At 35.7% G+C, this 16089-nt stretch overlaps 1 pseudogene; it reads left to right on the top strand.

Moving 5' to 3' along the window:
- The first annotated feature begins 4574 nt into the window (after nucleotides 1-4574).
- LOC111734248 lies at nucleotides 4575-4693 on the top strand (annotated as a pseudogene).
- Nucleotides 4694-16089: the final 11396 nt, after the last annotated feature.

The following is a 16089-nucleotide window of genomic DNA, read 5'->3' as shown; positions in this document are numbered from 1 at the left end:
TCAAAGATCAACATCAAGGAACTTACCTCCTATGTTTTCTTATAGGAGTTTTATGGTTCAGGTCTTTAACAAATTTCAAGTTGATTTTTGTGTATGGTGTAAGATAGGGGTCTAGTTTCATTCTTTTGCATGTAGCTGTCCAGTTTTCCTACTACTATTTATTGAAGAGGTTTTCCATTTTCCAATGTGTATTCTTGGCTCCTTTGTTATACATTAATTGAATATACATGGATGGGTCTATTTCTTTGCTCTCTATTCTGTTTCTATTGATCTATGGGTCTGTTTTATGCCAATACCATACTATTCTGATTACTATAGCTTTGTAATATAATTTGAAATCAGGAATGTGATGCCTCAGCTTTGTTTTTAATATTGCTTTGGCTGTTTGGGGTCTTTTGTGCTTCCATACAAAATTTAGAATTGTTTATTCTATTTCTGTGACAAATACTATTGGAATTTTGATAGGGATTGCATGAAATCTGTAGATCAATTTGGGTAGTATAGACATTTTAACAATATTAATTCCTCCAATTCATGAGAGTGAAATATCTTTCCATTTATTTGTGTCTTCTTCAATTTCTTTCATCAGTATTTTATAGTTTTCAGTGTATAGAATCTTTACCTCCTTCATCAAATTTATTCCTAGGTATTTTACTCTTTCTGATGCAATTTTATTAATGGAATTATTTTCTTAATTTCTCTTTCTGGTAGTTCATTATTAGTGTATAGAAATATAACTGATTTCTGTATATTGATTTTGTATCCTGCAACTTTGCTGAATCTGTTCATTAGTTCTAACAGTTTTTTGGTGGAGTCCTTAGAGTTTCTATATCATGTCATCTGAATGTAGAGACCATTTTACTTCTTTTTTTCCAATTTACTTCCTTTTACTTTGTTTTCTTGCCCAATTGCTCTGACTAGTACTATGTTTAATAAAAGTGGTAAGAATAGGCATCCTTGTCTTGTTCCTGATCTTAGAGGAAAAGCTTTTAGTTTTGACCACTGAGTATGACATTAGCTGTTGGCTTGTTATATATTGCCTTTATTATGTTGGAATACATTTCCTCTGTACCCACTTTTTTATCATATAATGGGAATCATACCATATAAAGAGTTTTCATCAAAAATGGATTTTGAATTTTGTCAGATGCTTTTTCTGCATTTATTGAGATGATTATATGATTTTTATCCTTCATTTTGTTAATGTGATGTATCACATTTTTTGATTTGTGAATGTCGAGCCATCCTTGTATCCCAAGGGTCAATCCCGGTTGACCGTGGTATATGATCCTTTAATTATTGTTGAATTTATTTTGCTAATGTTTTGTTGAAAATTTTTGTGTCTATGTTTATCAGGGATATTGGTCTGTAATTTTGTTTTTTATAGTGTCTTTGTCTAGTTTTGGTATCAGGGTAATGCTAACCTCATAAAATGAGTTTGAAAGTGTTCTTTTCTCCTCTTTTTTTGGAAGAGTTTGACAAAGATTGATATTAATTCTTTAAATCTTTGGCAGAATTTGTCAGTGAAGCCATCTGGTCCTGAACTTTTATTTGTTGAAATGTTTTTGATTTCTGAGCAATCTCTTTATTAGTAATCAGTCCGTTCAGAATTTCTGTTGCTTCAGTGCTGGTAGGTTGTGTGCATCTAGGAATTTATTCATTTATTCTAGGTTATCTAATTTGTTGGTGTATTATTGTTCATAGTGGAAACAACTTTTTTATAAAAAAAAAATTGCCAACTCAGAATTATATATCCAGCAAAAAATATCCTTTAATAATAAAAATGAAAGGATGACTTTTCCAGATTTAAAAAAAAAAAAAAAAAACTAAAAAATGCATAGAAGAAAACATAGGAACTAAACTCAAGGACTTTGGACTTAAAGAGGATTTTATGAATTTGACTTCAAAAGCAAGGGAAGTAAAAGCTAAAATAAATGAATGTGACTACATCAAACTAAAAAGCTTCTGCTCAGCAAAAGAAATTGTCAACAAGGTAAAGAGACAACCATCTGAATGGGAAAATATATTTGCAAGCAACGCCTCCGATAAGGGCCTAGTATCCAAAATATACAAAAAAACTCATGTGACTCAATAACAACAAAAAAGCACAAACGATCCAATCAAAAAATGGGCAGAGGACCTGAACAGACATTTCTCCCTAGAGGACATACAAATGGCCAAGAAATATTTGAAAAGATGCTCAACATCGCTAGCTTTAGGGAAATGCAAATCAAAACCACAATGAGATACCATCTCACACCTGTTAGAATAGCTATAATCAACAGGACAAGTAATAACAAATGCTGGAGAGGATGCGGAGAAAAATGTATCCTCATACACTGCTGATGGGACTGCAAATTGATACAGCCACTATGAAAAACAGTATGGAGTTTCCTCAAAAAAACTAAGAATTGAGCTACCATATGATCCAGCAATCCCTCTACTGAGTATTTACTACAAAGACTTGAAAACCCATATCCGAAAAGATATTTGCACACTGCTGTTCAGAGCAGCATTATTCACAGTGGCCAGGACATGAAAGCAACTGAAGTGTACTACAATAGATGACTGGCTAAAGCTGTGGTACATATATACAATGAAATATTACTCAACCATAAGAAAGGATGAGATACTGCCATTTGTGAAACATAGATGAACCTTGAGATAATCATGCTAAGTGAAATTAGCCAGACAGAAAAAGTTGAAAATCACATGATATCATTTATATGTGGGAATGTGGGATATAAACCTAAAAGCAACAAATGAACAGGACAAACAAACAGAGACTCATGGACATGGACTATAGACTAGTGGTTACCACGGGGTAGGGTGTGTGGGAGGAGAGGGGAGGTAGACAGGGTAAAGGGAATCAAATATAGGGAAGTAGGGGGAGTGTGAAGTGGGTAAAGGGGATCAAATACATGGTAGCTGAAGGAAACTAGACTTCGGGTGCTAAACACACAATAGAATATACAGATATCAAATTATAATGTACACCTGAAAATTATATGATTATATTAACCACTGTTACCCTAATAAACTTAATTTTTAAAAAGTTTTTTTAAAATGTTTTAAAAACTAGGATAATTATTTTTACCAGTAGAGCTACACTACTAGAAATGCTAAAGGAAGTTCTTCAGGCTGAAAGAAAATGATACTGAAATGAAAACTCATCTTTAGGAAGGAATGAAGAGCATTAGAAATGATAAATATTTTCATAAGTATAAAAGATTATTTTTCTCCTCTTAATTTAACATAAATAAGACTGTTTAAAAACTAAATTATAACAATTTCTAGCAGTATTTATAATGTATACAGAAGTTTTATATATATATGACAAGTATAGCGTTAAGGATGGTGGAGTGGGTAGGTAAATGGACCTGTGTGGTTTTAAGGTTCTACCTTTTACATAAAGATATACAACATGAACTCTAAATTATACTGTTAAAAGTTAAGTATGCCTACTCTAATCCCTAGAACAAACACAAAAAGTAATGCAGAAAACAGTAAAAAAAAGTCAACAAAAAGTATTTAAATATCTAAAAGACAGAAAAGGATGAACAGATAAATTTAAAACTGAAGGAATTACCAAAAAGCAGGCCCTTTAGTGGTTTTTCTTTGCCCCTAAGACTAAATCCATGAGGCCTTCATGGCCTGGCACTGCCAACTTTGCTGGCCTCATTTCTCCAGCCCACTAAATTTTCTGTATATTAAGCTTTCTCTTTTTCCCTCCACTCTCTCTCCTGCCATCTCTCTCTCATCATTTGCCAAGGACACCTTTCTCAAGTCCTTTCACCTGGCTAACTCCTCCTCATTCTCTCAGTCTCAGCAAGGTGACACTTCCTTCAGAAAGCCTTTATAGGCCAGGATCTCCCTCCTGTGTGGCTGTCCATTGTACCACAAATGTCCTTCATCACTTCCCTCACCTGGCTTAACTGAAATTTCTGATTCAATGCTTCTGTTTCCCTAGACTGAGCTCCATGAGGGCAGGGACGTGGCCTGTTTTGTTCACCATTCAGTGCCATGAGTCGGCACAGTGCTCAGCACATAGTAAACGCTCAGTAAACATTTGTCAAGTGGCTAAAAGTGTGACTGAATGAATGAGGGGAGAATGAAGATATTGGTTTGTCTGCTTGGGAGAGAGAATCCCTTTGCTGGTGAGATATTGCCATAAAAAATAGTAGCAAAAAGATCTGAGGGAACAAGCCTGTCAGAAGCACTGAGGCAGTACATGCTAGCCTGAAAAAAGACCAAGGTGAATGAAAAAAAGCACAGAACAGTGTGGGTAGTATGCTGCCTATTGTGTGGTATAGGCATAGTCTACTTTTTGAAGGGTATACGAGAAATTTATAACAGCGATTTTCATTATGAAGGAAGGAAAATTTTTTCAATTTGTACAATGTTTACATATTGCTCATTTGAAATAAATAAAATTAAAAACAAAAAGACTAGATTATAGGCATAAAGACTTTATGTAGAAAGCCATAACTGGAAAAAAATAAAAAACCTACATGTCCATATAAGAGTTCTCAAGAGAAGCAGAAGCAATAGTGTGTGTTTTAATAGACTTATTAGTCTACAGCCATGCCACCCTGAACGTGCCTGATCGCGTCTAATCTTGGAAGCTAAGCATGGTCAGGCCTGGTTAGTACTTGGATGGGAGACCACCTAAGAATACTAGGTGCTGTAGTCGTTAAAAAAAAAAAATAGAACTGAGCGGGGCAAAAATGGCATAGATGATAGAGGCTCTGTTCATCCCTCTGGCAACCAAATCAAGGCTGTGATGGAAACAAGGAGCAAACAGCAAGGAAAAATCGCCAGGGATCTAGATGAACAAGCCATGCAACTAGGGAGAAATCCAAGAGGTCACTCTGCCGCAGCAGAGAATGGGATGGGGTGAGGACACGGGGCTGCCTGATCTCCAGTGGTTGAGTGAGACAGAGGCAATGGTAGCGGCAGAAGCCTCTTAAAGGGGCCAGGTTCGCAAGCGGATTTTCACCGTGACGGACCTGCTCACTCTGAGCACCATTGCCTGTTCGGCAGCACACAGGGGGCACCCGTCAAGTTGACGCATAAAATTAACCATCACAACATCCTACAATGGAGTCATGGAATATAATGTAGCCATTAAAGTGTTAATTTTGAACACTTTAATTTTGAAGGCTAGGGAACATGAGATGTTGGAAAAAATAATCCTGGACTACTAGATTGTATCTATAACTGCAACTGTAAAATGTAAGTACACATGGATAAAGAATGGAAGGGAATGGGAAGAAATAAAAACAATGTTTGTACTAAACTGGTGAGATTATGGAAAGACTTTCTTACATTAAAAAAAAAAATTTTAATAATATAATTCTTAAAAAGTCAAGAAACCAGAAACCCTGGGCATAGGGGTTTACAAGAAATGAAACAGATAATAAGAAGCAGTGCCTGACATATTGTCTGCCCTCAATAATTATTGAATGAATGAGTAACGACTACTGTTTTCAGTTGGGGTCCCCAGAAGCAGATCATGAGACAAGGATTTGAGTCAAGCAGTTTATACGGGAGGTGATCACAAGTAGGTGTGTGGGGAAAGAAGGGAAAGAAGCCAATACAAGGTGCTTTAATGTGAAGCTACCACTGGAGAAGACTGAGTCACAATCTATTGTGGAGCCGTGAAAGAATAAGTAGAGTAGGTTTCATTTTGTTTCAGAGGACAAGAAAGGAGTTTTAATCTACCAACTCCCATTTATTATTGGTTAAAAGGTCTGTTCCTGGGAGCATTAACTTCTTGGCATTTCCAGGCTTCCCCAAGCAAGGATTGATTATGCTTCTGTGGCTGGAGAAAGTGCACAGGCAGAGAGGCACAGGTGCTTGCAGTGAGAAGCTGTTGGTTGTACGGAACAATGAGTGGGGAAGGCATACAGGTGGGGCACTGACAACATCTGCAACATTTACTATTATTGAATACCTACTGTGAGTGTGATTCAGGCACATAGAAAACATTTTCTATAATCTCCAACACAATTTTACACAGTGAATATTATTAGTGCCATGTTTCAGGTGAAGAGACTGAAGATCAGAGAGTTTGTAACTTGTTCAGAGTCAGGCAAAACATGGTACAGAAGCAAGTACTTGAAACTACAAACCTAAGATTTTCTTTTTTACTTCCTTTTGCTGCCTCCCAGTAAACTCAGAACTGGAAACTTCCTAGATACACTCACCCAAAAAAGAAAACGATGACATTTTAAAGGTTAACAATTCCATAAGATCAACTTCAAAACAGCACAACTATCTGGGTCCAGTAGTGCAATCAGTAAGTACTGAAATCTCTAAGAGAGAAAGTCAGCATGGGGAAAGGGCACGTACGATGGCAGGAGCACCAATACCAGCTAAGACTCAGGCCAGGGTCTATAACTCCACACTTATCACTTTCCTAGACATTAAATAAGAAATCATGACGGTGGAAGGAATTTACAGGTGCTTTAGAAAAACAAATCTGCCTTTGTCATGCCCTCACTCAGAATCCTTCAATGTATAAACATCTCATACCGACCTTTCCCCGAGACTCTGATTATTCTCCTTTGACATAATCTATCTTCTGAATATCCCTACCATTGAGGATGCTTTTGTATTTACTTTTGGTAGTTTGAATTAAGAAAATAATAGTTTTCTCACTTTTCTAAATATAAAATAGTCATAATATGGAATATATTTTTTCATAGATTCTCCCCAGCAGCTTTTGTACTCCTTTCTCCTACTATTCTATGGGAAACTTTTCAAGATGCCGGCCTAGGATAGGTGGCACTTCTTCGTTCACAAAGCATCTCATACACACACACGTATACACACACACACACAAATGTACATATATATACATATATACATTTATGTTAATCCTTTCACACTGTTTTGGAAGTGTTGGTTTAATTGTTAATTTTTCACTGATTTCTGTATTTAAAGGGAGTAAACATGTATTAAGGCTCTACCAAGTTCCAGGCACTATCTTAGTTATGTGAGTAATACTCTCGTCCTCAGGAGGAAAAGAGGTCAAGGGACTATGTAATTTATCAAGTGACTATGTAATTTATCAAGTAAGGCCCCAACTAGTAAGAGGCGAAGTTACCATTCTAGGTGCAGTTTACTTGACATCAGTGTCTCTACTCCTTCACTAAAGTGCATTTCCTGCCTCAGGTGGAAACTCTGTCCAAGCTCTATGTCCATCTGCCCAGCATAGTACCTGAAACAAACAGGCCTTTAATATTTGGGCTATGAATAAATGAGTCAAAGACATCAAGAAAAATAATAAAAATATGAATGGATGTCACTGAGCAAATAAGTAATTGAGAGGAAACACCATCCTAGAAACCTAAATCTCAAAGTATTTACACAAACAAAACAAAAAACAATGCAAGAAAAACAAAAAGACTTAGAACATAGACTAGAAAGAGTCAAGTGCAAACAATACAGGGAACTAGAGAAGGCTAACAATGTGGAAATCATCATGAAAATAAAAATGTAGCTGAATAGAAAAGTATTGCAGCATTCTTTGTGCGATTGTTTGTTTTCTTTCTTTTGAGACAGTCAGCTATATGAAGGTAGGAATCATATCTTTCTTGTTTCTCATCTTTTCAGTGCTTAACACAGTGCCTGACATAAGGTTAGGGCTTGATATGTTGTTGGGTGAATAAAAGAAAGCTGAGCATGAATCATGAGAAGACATTCAATAATAAATCTCATTTAAAAATTATGAAAAACAGACAGCTGAGTTGGTTCTGAAATGCTGCCCTAAAAGATCAAGTTTATGCTCTTGAATCTTTGGAGTGTATGTGAGTTTTTCAGGAAAGGCATTATTATCAATACAATGTATTTTGAGTTTGTGACAATTGTAACATTGTCACATTAATTGTGACATTCACTGAACTGTACAAAATGCTTTAAATTGATTACTTACTGGTAAAAATGATGAAATGAAAAATATGGAGGCAAGTTCAAGTTTAGCTGCTGGACACGATTAATGGACCAGGATTATGTACAGCTCTGTTAAGAAGTGCACGAGTTTTTCTGTAGATCATCCACATCATCAAAGTTAGAGGCTCATCAGAGAGACCAACATGTCTTTCAGTTTGTTCCTACTCTTTCCAATTGTCAGTCTCCATGACTTCAGGCCCAGCACCAGATGCAGGGGCAACTGATTCCATGGATTGCTTAACCAGCTCTCCCAGTTATGTCAGATCTAAGTCCTATAATAAATCCCTGGTATCATCCAAAGTAGTTCTGCTTTCCCTGTTGGAACCCTTACTGATAGCCCTCCCCTGTTCCATTTTTTTTCCCCCTAACAATTCATTTATCCTGCAGAGTTTTCCAATGTCTGGAGTTTGGATTTTGCTGATTGTCTCCCCGTAGTGTTGCTTACCATGTTCCTCTGTCCCTTTATTTACTATAAATTGGTGGTTAGATCTGGAGGCTTGATCGGTTTGAGGTTTGATTTTTTTAGGGGGAAGAGTCGATATGTAAACAGTTGTATGTTTCTATTAGGAGGTATATAATGTCTGGTTGTCTCTCTTTATGTGATATTAGCAGTCATTGGTAATCAGTACTGAGATCCATTGTTTCATTGTTGTTTGCAAAATGGCAGTTTTACATCATTCTTCTTCATTTATTAGCTGGAATATTTCTATAAAGAGAAACATCTTATCAATTCTTTGTTTACTCTGAGGTACAATTTATATCAGAAACACGGGATAAATGCTTGCTTTCCCCACTTTTTAATTACCAGAGTTCAAAATAATGATTTGGTTCCCTAGCATCTCCCAAAAGTGACTAATAAGTTTTGTTGTTTTCTTTAAGGATCATTGTAAACTTGTGAACATATTTCAGATATTTTAAATAATTGCATTATTCTTATGGACACTTTTAGGCAATGGATGCCTCTTCACATTGGTTCATGGGCTATTTTAACAAACCCTCAGGAGTCTTTAATGGCTTTCTTATTTTTTGACATGTTTCAGGCTCAATTTACATATTTTCTGCTCCAGAAATGGAATCAATCACTTCTCTGAAGAACTCTAGTTTCTTTGTGTATGAATTGAATTTTGGATACTACAGTCTGGGTAGGATGCTCACTGTTGCTTGATTGGGCCTTGTTTCTAAGCCTTTTCAATAAACATAGCTAGGAAATACTTTTTTTTTTTTTAATGATAAAATACATCATGAGTTTATAGTGATATTTCAATTCAAATTCAATATTACAAGATTTTTACTTAACTTCATCTATCTTAGTCTATCTCTACTTTTTTTCCTCACCCTGAAAAACCAACATAATCACTCTTTGCTTTATGCCACAATGCACACACCACACTCTTAGAATAACAATACTGGCACTAACAGAAACATTATAATTAATGAAAACAGTTTAAGGTTTTTTTTCAGTTATTCATCCTTAACTGTATGAATATACAGTTAAATTTCAGCATTTTGAACTCATTTGAAATGATGCATATCTGTATGATTATGCCACCAACTCAATATATAGGTAGGTATATTTATTTCATTTTGATTTTGATTTTTAGGGATTGTCTTTTTAAATTACATATTTTATGATTATATAAAATGTTTACCTGATTCCAAAGTGAAATGTATTGAACAAGATATCAGAAAGTTTTAGCTTCTGCTCCTGTTTCCTCTAGCTTTTCCACCCCTCTAGTATACCAAACACTTTTTTGGATTGCTTTTTTTCATTTACTGATACGTCCAAGATATCACTCTATAGAGATACATAAATGTAGTCTTTGTTTCTTTTTACATCCGTATGGTATTCCATTGTATATATATATACCATAGTTAATCTTATCAGTTCTCTCTTAATGGCCATTCTATTGGGTTAAGTTTATATTGGGTTATTTTTAGTTTTCTATTGTAAATAATAGACTGACCTTTAAAAATAGTTGGTTTAAATATTGGAACTATCTATAACCAAGTTTGTTGGTTGTCTTTGAGGAAAGTACTAAGCAGGTTGTATGAACCTAGAAACGAGATTCATATTTTTCAAGTCCCAAACTTTCCCAATTTTTGTTTTTGTATATTTGTTTAGAGTTTCTCTATATAACATTTAAATATTAATAGTATTTAATATAAACTTTTTTAGACTTTATCATGGATAGCAAGAATATAATTTTGTGAAATATTTGTTTTTTATATACATTTTATTAGGTCACAATGTAAAATGTATTTCTTACTGTGAGTCACAGTTAAAAAGCACACAATCCAAAGAGGATGGAATATGCATAAATACCGATAACTAAAATGGTTTTTAAAAACATTTCTCAACCTCAGCTTTTCTGAAGATAGAGGCACCAACCTTCCCAGTCCAAGAGGTCATGTTCTCTGCTCCGGTTCTAGCCTTGTCATCTCTTTCGGCCTGCCTAGTTTTACGCACTTCTCCCTACACTGTGCTCTAATAGCCTGGCTGTTGCAGCCTCTCAAACTCACTATCCTTGTCACTCATGTCTACTTGTCATCCCTGTCACTGATGAAGTGAAGGAAGGCCTTCTCCCACATTGTTTAAAGCCTGTTAAAGAGATAGTAAGACATCACAGTCTCGCCCATTGGTTTCTTTCAGCATATTGACCAGTATAACTGTTTATTAAACCATTCACCTTTCCTACCCTTAAAAATATTCTGTCAAAAACATTCTCCACTAGCTACTGCCATATCTTTCTCTTACTCTTCACAGCCAAATTTCATTATCTCCACCTGTTCACACTCCGCTCATTTGACAGCCCACTGCAGTCACTTTGCTCCGATTCCCCCTTAATGAACAGTTGCCATGGTCATCAGAGTCTTCCTAGTTAGCAAATTCTTTGGTGCTATTGAGTTGTCATCCAGCTTGAATGCTCTCTGCAGCACTTGACATTATTTACCACCCCTCTATTTTGAACCACTCTCTTGCCTTGGCTTCCGTAATAACATTCTCCTTTTCTCTGGTGATTCTTTCCGAGTCTCTTTTCATGCCACTTAGAGGTGAGTGTGCTCCATTTAATATAGCTTATTGTATTTTCCTTTCAAATACAATAGGAATACATGCTAATTGAGACAAGTCAATAAGCACAGATGTGGACAGAGGAAAGCTATCTATGTCTTTTTCTGTATTTAGAACTGATTTAGGATTCTAAAATTATGAGAGATTTTAAATTTAAAGACTTATCTGAGTAAGCCCTGATTCTATGACTTAAATGAAAGTATGTCTACATTGCAGAGAAAATTGAAGAGAGAAAGGCCAATTAGGAGGTTGTTACTATATCTAGGTGAGAGGGCATGGTGGCTTGTATAGGAGATTAGCAGTAAAGATGGTGCAACAGACCCGTTCATCATATATTTAAAAGATTGAATCAGTAGGACAGAATGATTGATAGGATAAAGGAGATGGAGAACCTGGAGTTGGGAATTTAGAGAATGGAGTTATCTGCTTATTACGACAATGGGGCCATAGTCACAAATAAGCTTATGTCAGGAGACAATGTACAGGATAGAACCAGGATGGTCCTTGCATTTACATGTGGACAGAAGAAGGAGAATACTGCTAGAACAACCACCATTGCTTTCTTGTCACCATCTGCTACTCTCCATTGCAACCAGCTGGTTCTGGCTGCTTATAATGGGCTAGAATGTACTGTGCTAAGTGCTGAAGATATTAAGACAAATTAATTATATTAAAAAAAAAATTTCCAGACCAGCAGAGGAAAATAACATGTCAATAAATAAGTGCATGTTTTAGTAGAGTTCTGAACCCTGGTCCATAGAATATATTAATCGTGCCTTTTTATTTTTTGTCTTTCTGATGCTTTGACATCTAGGGCCTTGCTGACCCTGTAGAGACTGCTCCTTCCAGGGCTAGCCAATTCCTAGAGATATTAAAGTGCTTGGGGCAGTAGTCCAGTTCCCATGGGTGTCCTCCAGCTTGTGCCCCTCACAGGTGACCAGGAATTGGAGTTGGTATCACCAGGAATATAGTACCTCACTCATATAATACTTAGATTCATAGTCAGTTGTTTTTGAGTACCACAGAGGATGTGGTATTTTCAAGGTCTGGACAGAACAGGAACTAGGAGAAAATAAGAGTAGACATGCCCGAACAGCTAGTAGAAATATGAAGGTTGATGTGATTTTGTATCATGGGGTTAAGAGCTCCAAAGTCATAATCCTTCATGTTATATAGAGTAACTGGCCTGTTTATAGTATTGTCCTTGAGGTCATCCAACTGAGACCATAGTTAGGTTTCTCTCTAATCTGGTTTCTAGCAAGAAGCAAACATAAAGTGGTATAGTAGGCCATGGCCAACCCACCTACACATGGAGTCCGTGGAGGTCACCCAAGACTGCGACTTAGCAGATGGAACCACTAAACAAGTAGGGGCCAAAGTGTTTCCTGGACAGTAGTGGGTTGAGGAGAAAATCCAGTGTCCCTTATCTCCCACCAGCCAGGAAAAAAAAAAAAAAATGTGATTTTTCAGACTTCTCCACAAACCTGATCTTATGTTTCTAGAAATGGCCTAATCTTCAGAACAAAACAAAACACAAACCACACCATCTGGAGGAAACTCCAGTTAATTGTCTAAAACTCTTAAACACTGAAAAAATAATAATAAAACAGATGAACTTAACTGCGAAGCAATTTAGTGGCAAAGACACACAGAAGGGAACTATAAAGTGAATTTAAAACAGTAATTTGATTGCTTATCCCAGTGGGACATACCCTAAAGACAAAAAGAACTGCTTAAAAATTTTTAAACTTTTTATGTCAATCATATTGTTGGTAGTAGTATTGTTATTGTTATTCTGAGACTGTTGAATGTGTATCATGGGATGAAGAAAATGAGTTAATGATGTGATGTTCTAGTATCATTCCCAATGTCCCTGAGAACCAGGATTCTTAGCATGGGAAAAAGAAAATACAGATGTAAGACAGAAGTTAAGTATAAACACTGAATTTGAATTGGAAATGTCATTATAAACTCAGAATGAATTTATCTTAGAAAAAAAAGTATTTTCTAGTTCTGTCCATTTTCAAGGCCTAAACACAATGACTAGTAAAAATTATGCTGGTACTGAGACTGTGGTCTTCAGTTATTTCCCACTAAAAGAAACTAGGATTCCCTGGAGAATTGGCCAATTCCATGTCTGGGCGGCCTGTAACCAAACAGAAAGAGAATTATCAAAGCCCAACGAGGTCCTGTCAAAAGGGCTTAGAAGCCAACTTTGTAAGAGCTTCCCACTGGCCAAAGATGGAGTAATTTATGTGTCATATCAATATGTTTAAGTCAATACCAGTTCATAAAAATACTAAAAATTAGTCACTGTTAGAAGATGCAATTGAACAATTTATTATTTTGAGAACTGCTAAATAAAGGGAATGAATTATCATTTATTCAGTTTTTTTCTTTATTAATGGTGCCATTGAGTAACTAAATAATAGATAAGAGGGGTTCTTTACAAAAGTATTCCAACTAATAAGTGAAAAAGTCATAATAAAACATCTGATGAATATATACAGACTTTGAATATCAACATTTGGAAGTCTTAATGTATTAATGGATCTACTTATTGATGTTCAATATCTCCTAACATCACAAACAGAGATAACTAGACATCATGTATCTCCTAATGCAAGATCACAATACCACCCATGAAGTTGTGCCCCAAAATATTTACCCTGAACATGACCAGGCTTCTACATTCAATTAGCAATTTACAAGGGAAAGAAATCAAAGGATAGAAACACATGTTAAATTGAACCATGGGAATGCAGTCAACAAAATGAAGATTGTGGGAAACTCTTCAGGACAAATGAACTATTTTCTTAAATAAATAAATTTCAAAGAAAAATGAAAGATGGAGGAGGAAACTAGGGTAAAGTTAATTAGAAGACATGTCCAAAAAATCAGAATGTAGAGATCTTGTTTTGATCATGGTTCAAGCAAATTGTAAATCATACGCATATATACAAATATAACATTTGAGACAATTGCAAACTGAACATTGGTAGAATATTTGATAGTATTAAGAAATTATTGACCATTTATCTAGCTATTGTGCTTTTTTACTTTAAAAACAGCATTTTTAAATTTAAAAGCAAGTCCTCAAGGCAGCTGGTCTCAGTTTCTGGTGTGGTTTCTTGAGACAACTAAAAGCACAGCATCTGTGGATTTCTTGCTGAATCTTAACAAGTGGCCCCAGAGGGATACAGGCTGGGGCTAAGCTTGGCCTGTAGCTGAATCCTTCTCAGGACTGTGCCACTGGACACCTACCACACAAAGCCTCACTAATAAGATGGGGAGACTTAAGAGCTTTGCTTAGTACATAGAAACAGACACAGACAGGCAGCCAAAATGGGAAGACAAAGAAGCAGAAACCATATGAGAGAACAGAACAGAGATTCAGAAATAATAGAGTCAAGCAATCTAACAGATTCAGAGTTCAAAATACTGGTCGTAAAGATGCTCAATGAACTTATGAGAAGTGTAGATAAATTCAATGAGAACTTTAACAAAGAGATAAAAAAATATAAAAATGTAAATGTAAATTATAGAAGGGAACCAGTCAGAAATGAAGAACACATTATCTGAGATGAGAAGTATATTAAATGAAATAAACAGAGTGAATAAAGAAGAGGATCAAATGACCTATATAGAGGATGGGAAATCCAAGGACGCTCAATCATAATGGCAAGAAAAAAGAAGCCAAGACTATAATAATAATTTAAAGAGCCTATGGGATACTATTAAGTGTAAAAATATCCATGTCTTAGAGGTACTAGGGGAAAAAAACAAGGCACTGAAGAGCTATATTAAGAAAGAATGATGGAAAACTTCCCTAACCTGGTGAAGGAAATAGACATAAAACCCCAGGAAGCTCAGAGAATCCCAAACAGCAGAAACTCAAAGAGGCCCACACCAAGACACATGACAATTAAAATGCCAAAGGTTAAATACAAAGAGGGAATCTTAAAATCAGCAAGAGAAAAGCAGATAGTTACCTACAAGGGAACATCCATAAGACTGGCAGCTAATTTCTCAAAAGAATCTATGTAGAACAGAAAGGCTTGACACAAAATATTCGACATGACGAAAACCCAGGGTCTATAACCAAGAATACTTTATCCAGCAAAGCTATCATTTAGAGTTGAAGGACAGATAAAGAGCTTCCCAGACAAAAATAAGCTAAAGGAATTTATCACCACCAAGCCAGTATTAGAGGAAATGTTGAAGGGACTTCTTTAAGAAAAAATTTGTGTCAAAAACAGGAATAACAAATGGTAATAACTACATTCCTATCAACAGTTACCTCAAATGGAAAAGAATTATATGCTCCAACCAAAAGATAGAGTGGCTGAATGGATAGGAAAACAAGACCCCTACATATGCTGCATACGAGAGACTCACTTCCGATTAAAAGACACACACAGACTAAAAGGAAGGGGATGGAAAAAGATATTACCTTGATGAACCTAGAGGGTATTGCGCTGAATGAAATGGATCAGATTGAGAAAGACAAATATCGCATGATTTCACGTACATGTGGAATCTAAAGAACAAAATCAACAATGGAAGCAACAAAAGCAGAAATAAACTCATAGATACAAAGAGTGTTTTGGGGGATACTAGATGGGAGAGGGGTTGAGGGAGACAGAAAAAAGGCAAAGGGATTAAGAGGTACAAATGGATAGTTGCAGAATAGACATGGAGATATAGAGTGTAGCATGGGGAAGATGGTTAATAATGTTGTAATAAATATGTAAGGAGGCAGAGGGGTATTAGATTTAATGGAGTGATCACTTTGCGAGTTATGTGGATCTCTGATTACTATGCTGTACAACTGAAATGTATATTATTGTATGCCAACTATAATTGAAAAAAACATCAAATTGTACAATGTAAATACAAGTAACTAATTGTTATATTTCAATAAAGAAGGAAAAAAAACAAGTCCTCAAAATTTAGTAATGCATATTAAAACTTATAAATAAAATATTTGAGATTTTCTTTAAAATACTATGGGGAGGAAGCAAGTAGCTGAAGAATAGATGACATAAGCATGGCTGTAAGTT

The sequence above is a fragment of the Pteropus vampyrus genome, unplaced genomic scaffold (genome assembly GCF_000151845.1).
Source record: "Pteropus vampyrus isolate Shadow unplaced genomic scaffold, Pvam_2.0 Scaffold14, whole genome shotgun sequence".
Classification (NCBI taxonomy): Eukaryota; Metazoa; Chordata; class Mammalia; order Chiroptera; family Pteropodidae; genus Pteropus; species Pteropus vampyrus.
The sequence above is the reverse complement of the archived record's forward strand: the minus strand, read 5'-3'. Positions and strand labels throughout refer to the sequence as shown.